Source organism: Mirounga leonina, unplaced genomic scaffold (genome assembly GCF_011800145.1).
Source record: "Mirounga leonina isolate KUSES-001 unplaced genomic scaffold, KU_Mleo_1.0 Mir_201, whole genome shotgun sequence".
NCBI classification, from domain to species: Eukaryota; Metazoa; Chordata; class Mammalia; order Carnivora; family Phocidae; genus Mirounga; species Mirounga leonina.
Window position 1 is genome coordinate 13,979,834 of NW_023270504.1, and position 6,000 is coordinate 13,985,833.

Genomic DNA, 6,000 nt, shown 5'->3' on the forward strand with positions numbered 1-6,000 from the left:
ACCATATTTTCTTTCAATGTCATGGTGGAACTTGTCTAAAAAACATAGCCAGGATTTATTTAATTCTCTAGGGTATGTATCTTTGTTTGACTTACTATTTACTACTGATTAGAATATTTTATAATTCGGTGGAGGGATATTAACTTGTAGAGAACTTACAATGATGCAAATGGTTCTTGTCCAATAACAATAAAGTTTGTCTAGTCGAGATTTTAATCTGCTAAAGATGCAAATGATTCCTGCCTAGTTAAAAAAGAAAAAGATAACCCCAAATATTACACTTTCTTTTTTTTTAATTTTTTTAAATTATGTTCAGTTAGCCAGCATATAGAACATTAGTTTTTGTTTTTTTTTTAAGATTTTATTTATTTATTTGAGACAGAGAGAATGAGAGACAGAGAGCATGAGAGGGAGGAGGGTCAGAGGGAGAAGCAGACTCCCTGCCGAGCAGGGAGCCCGATGCGGGACTCGATCCCGGGACTCCAGGATCATGACCTGAGCCGAAGGCAGTCGCTTAACCAACTGAGCCACCCAGGCGCCCAGTACATCATTAGTTTTTGATGTAATATTCAACAATTCATTAGTTGCCTATAACACCCAGTGCTCATCATCACACGTATTACACTTTTTCTTCAGGACATCCCCTGGGTTTGTACTTAATTTGGCAATACTTTACTCAGTGTTCATTCTTTCAGTGACTACAAATATTTTTCTCTACTGTATTCCCCTGAATCAGATTTACCATACCTTTGGCGTTCTTATTAAAAAGTTAGATATGATAGCCAAGATATGGAAACAACCCAAGTGTTCACCTATGGATGACTGGATAAAGAAAATGCAGTGTGTGTGTGTACATACAATGGAATAAAAAAACAAAATGAGACCTTACCATTTGTGACAACATGGATGGAACCTTGAGGGCATTATGCTAAGTGAAACAAGTCCAACAGAGAAAGACAAATCCCATAGATCTCACCTATATGTAGAATCTAAAAAAAAAAAAAAAAAAAAGCTTCATAAGTAACAAGAGCAGATTGGTGATTGCCAGCAGCATGGTTGGGGGGATAGGGACATGAAAGGATGAAAGGGGTCAAAAGGTACAAACTTCCAGTTATAAAATAAATACATCATGGGAATTTTTTAAAAGTTAAATCTTTATGTGCTCATTTCTACAAAATAGTCTAAAAATGCCCAAATCCTGCCTTGTATCAGGCACATTATCTCTCCATAAAAATCTTATAGAGATAGAAGCAAAGGGGACACTATTATTTTTGGCTCATCTTGTGCCTGAAACTCAAGTGCAGAACCCTATAGTAAATTGGGCTTAAGGCCTAAGGAAAATCTTCTTCCTTCACCTAACCCAAATCTCAATTTTATTATTAGGCAGCTACGCCAGCTCTTACAAATGAAGAGAGTAAGGTGGCCAAACTTGCCTTTTGAATCAGCTTGCCACCTGGAAAAAAGGAGAAGAAAGGGCCACACTCATGGGTGACCTTTTAGCAAATACTTACTCTTTGGTAAATGTGGCTTAATCAGGATTCTGAAATCTGTGAAATTAACCACAATGTGGTAGCAAGAAGGATGAGAAGCAGCAGCAACGGGGCTTGAGTTAGCTAATCCCCTAGATACCTAACACTGAGTAGCTAGACTGAGGGGACCAAGTCCTGGGAAAGGTTACAATCCAGTTGGACAGGCCAGACTTTCTGCTTCTGTAAAGCCGAAGAGCTGTCCGTACAGAAGTTCTAGGTTACAGGAATGCAAGGTTACTGTGGCCTGGGGTGTTCAGACTGAAATGTGATGGATGGAATGTAAGGGGCTTTTGGGTGTTTTCTTTGTTTTTCTCTCCTTCTTAGTTTTGGGAAAGAAGTAAATGCAGGAATTTATAAAATAACTCTGGAGAGAGCAAAGGTACAGGGTTTCTCCTGGGCTACCAATTCTAGTTCCCAAGAGTGTAGATATAAGAATAACGGTGTTAATACACATTACATGTATATTTGAATAAAATATGAAAAGGCAATGAATGGGGAGGGGACAGCAGGCAGGAGGACCAGAGGCAGAAGACTGAGTTCTAACACACACTGACAGCACCATGCAATCCCTGGGAGAGCGGAAGGCCTCGCCCCCAGCAGTCAGGCCCTCTCTCCGTAAGCACGCCCTCAGAGCACTGATGATGGATGGCTCTCTGGACATTCCAGTGCTTGAAGTTTAGCAAATCTGAACAGCCCTCTAGACATCAACAGTAACTCCCCAGATACTCATGTTTATCTTCTTCTAAAACAAATTGGACTGGAAGAATGAAAATAAAGGGAGATGTCGTGGAGGATGTGTGTTTTGGTTGGGGAGGAGAAAAAGACAGGGGTTTGAAGCCCAGACGAAGCAAACGCTTAAGCTCGATATTTTGTGCAGGGCCCAGAACCAGCAGGGAAAAGCCTGGAAGCCAGCCCTGGCCCAGCCCACTAGCTGTCTTGGATGAGCCATCGAACCACCTTGCTCTTCCTCCCGTATCTGTCAAATGAGTGGATTAAATCAAGAGAATTACCTCCTAGTTTCCTTCCAACTCTAAGGTGTTGAATACTAAATATTATGAGTACCAGAAATTAAATTTAACAATAGATGGAAAGAATAGGAAAGGAGTTAGGGTTTAATTTTACCTAAATAAATCAGCAACCATCGCTGGATCCACCTCTTCTGAAAACCTTTAAGTTCTCTACTTTCTGAATAGAAACCAAGCTATAGGAGAGAATGGGGCTGACAATCACAGTCACAATGCCGGGGAAGAAATGGCGGGAGGCGCGGGGAGCCCAACTCAACACGTGGTCATTGTTTTATTAATGAGATGCTGCCTCCTGCAGAACAAAATCAACACAGCGCTTGAGCGGAAACGTCTCCTCGGGGCAAACCGGCATAACTGTTCTGTTCTAATAGCCTGGCTTTTCGGAGTTGTTGTTTGTTGGTTGGTTGCTGCTTTGTTTTGTCTTATTTAGGGTGGTGGAAAGAAAATAGGATATAAAGGTAAAATTTTCTAAAGTTTGCCAGCATCTTCCTGGAAATGTTTCCTGACTAAACTCAAGTCCCGCCGGAGCTTGTATTTAGTTCCCTTCACACGCTCTCCTCTCAGGAGCCTGGTTTTCTTCTCTGTGCTTGGTGCCACCTGGTTTGCAGCTGAACAAAGAACAATCCTCTCCATTTTGCATTAGTCTTGCTTGAAGAGTTCATAAGAAAACAGTGATACCAAATGTGGCAGGCTCTTGAGAAAGTATAATTACACAGAAACAAATAGGGTATGTGTTAGCCTAAATATGTCTGGAGTGATTTATTATTTTTGTTACAGTTCAATAAGTTTTTGTCTTTGATGTGGAGGTTTTCATTGAGGAAAACGTATGGTAAGTTCTGACAGTAAAATAAGCATTGTAAGAGCATAGACTCTGGAGCCAGGCTGCCTGGGTTTGAAACCAGCCCTTACTAGTTATGTGGCGTGGGTTAATTTGCTTCACCTCTCTGTGCTTCCATTTCCTCAGCTATCAAGTAGAGGTAACAGTGAAACTTGTCTCCCAAGTATCGCGGGAATTTGTCTTTGTAATGCCCTTAGAATAACAGCTGGCTCACAGTCAATGCTACATACGTACTTATTAGTTCGAACAAGTATTTGTTAAATAAATAAGCTGGGGGAGGAGGAGGATCTGACTCCTTCCTTTCTCATCTACTTTCCCTTTCATAACCACCATCCATGTCTCTCTCCTGCATCTTTCTATTCTGTAACAATTAATTATCTTTTTCCTATCCTTTTCTCAGATGTGCTCTTTCTTGCGCTTCCAACATTATAGAGAAAATAAGAATCAAAGAATCGTAGGGCAGGAAAGTATGTCTACTAGGTTTAGTCCTTTCATCTACAAGGAAAAGGAACTGAGACCCAGAGAGATTAATTACAGGTCTAGGGTCAAACAGCTAATGAAGGGTCACTTCTTACCAGACATTTAAAAAGCTCCTTGTCCTCTAAAGCACAGTATTTCTGATACTGAGCTTCCCCATTACTTCCACCTCTCTAGACCCCTACCCTCCTTCTCCTCCTCCTCTTCCTTTTTTTTTTCCTTCTTTCTCTCTCGCCCTCAACCACACCTCACTCCAGTGGAGGGCTGGAAACTGAGTAACTTGCTCAAGTCTGTTCTTAATGACCTTTCTTATCTGCTTGCTTGAATTCCCTTTTGCTGGCATAAATAACATGCCCATAGTTCTGAAACAAAACCCAGGCTAGGATTAGAATTTTTTACCTTTTTTAAAAAAAGAAGTGATATATGAACAAGTTAAGAAAACACAAAACTTCAATCACAGGTGATTTTGCATTTAAATAATTAACTTTCTTTAAAAGAATGAAGGTACCTGAAATTGGTATTATTCTGGAGTTCAAATGTACAGGTATACACCACATACAATTGAAATGACACACATATTCAAGCCTCTGGAATCTTACTGGTTTCCATGCTGTGTTCTTTCAATCCTCTGGCCACTAGTAACTCAGCCACCAAGATATATACATCAACATAATTATTTATCATCATTTATTGAGTAACTACTATCTGCAAAGAATCTGGTGACACATTAAACAAACAAACAAAAGAGCCTAAGAGTGTAGTTTATACTTTAGTGGGATAAACAGAAAAACCGGCAATTAAGTAAGTTTAAGTGTTAAAATGGAGTAAAACACATAAAAGTATCGGTCAACAGAGCCTCAGTCAAGAGTTAAATGTACAAAAGAAGACAGTCTAATCCAGTCAGGTTGGGTGACATATAAGTAATTAATAAACAAATATGCATAATTACCAGTGAGATCACTGCTGCGAAGAAGATGATCAGGGTGCCATCATAGATGAGAAAAGGGAACCAGGGGAGGCTCATTTATTTGGCATATCTAGGAAGGTTTCTCTAAAGAAGTGGCCTGAGTTCACTGAAACCTGAAGACCAAGTTGAGTAAAAAGTGACCCAGGCAGAAGAATAGCATGAATGGAGTCCTGATTGAGTAGAGAGCTCAGTGCTACTGTGCTGAGGGCTAAATGCGGGCCAGCTGTGCCTACTGGTTGTGAGCAACAAGAGATGGTGCAAGATGAGCCTGGCAGTAGAGACAGGAGCTGGAGCCTGCAGAGCCTCAAAGCAGTGTTAAGGGTCTGTATTTTATCCGAAGCAATGAGGAACTCTTGAAAGATGAAAAACAAGGACATTGCATGATCCTATTTGCATTTTAAATAAATCACTATGATTACTGGTGTGGAGAATGGATTGCAGGGGGATATGGGTAGAAAGAGGGAGACCAATTAGGAAATTCTTCCAGTGGTACATGGAGGGATAATAATGGCTTAGACTAAAATAAGACAGTAAAGACATAGGAGAAAGTCAATCAATTCAAGACATGTTTTGGGGTCGAATACATAAATAGTTTATTGTGATAAATTGGAGGAGGGGGATGTTAGTTATGAAGGACACTTCCAAGTTTTTGGCCTAAATTTTCTTTCTTAATTTCACTCAGTATTTTTTTTTTCCTTTTCTTCATTCTCTGGTCATCTTTCTTATGCCCCTGGTACACTACAGAAAGAAGCAAGATAATAGAACCAGGCTATGCTCTTAAAGTTTGCAAGCTGTAGGACTTTACATTGGATTAAATTGTGGACCAGCTCTATAAATATGTTTTCATTATGATTTGAGATTGTCCAGGATTTGCCAAGCTATTTCCTAGTACCCGCATCTTAAATTCTACCAGTAGAATATCCATTTGGCCCTATATAGCATTCTATCTCTTAGAATTTTCCAGGCAAAATGCAAATATTCTAGGCAAGGTCAATGCTATATGTCTTTCACTCACCTTAGAAACAAATATTTTAGGAGAGAGCTGAAAGGAAGTCCTTCCCTGAGTTATATCATAAGGTTGGGAAATGTGAAAGAAAAAGAGGAAGGGCACTAAAAAGGGAAATGAAGGATACCAACTTTTAGCTTTTTCAGAGTTTGGCTGAT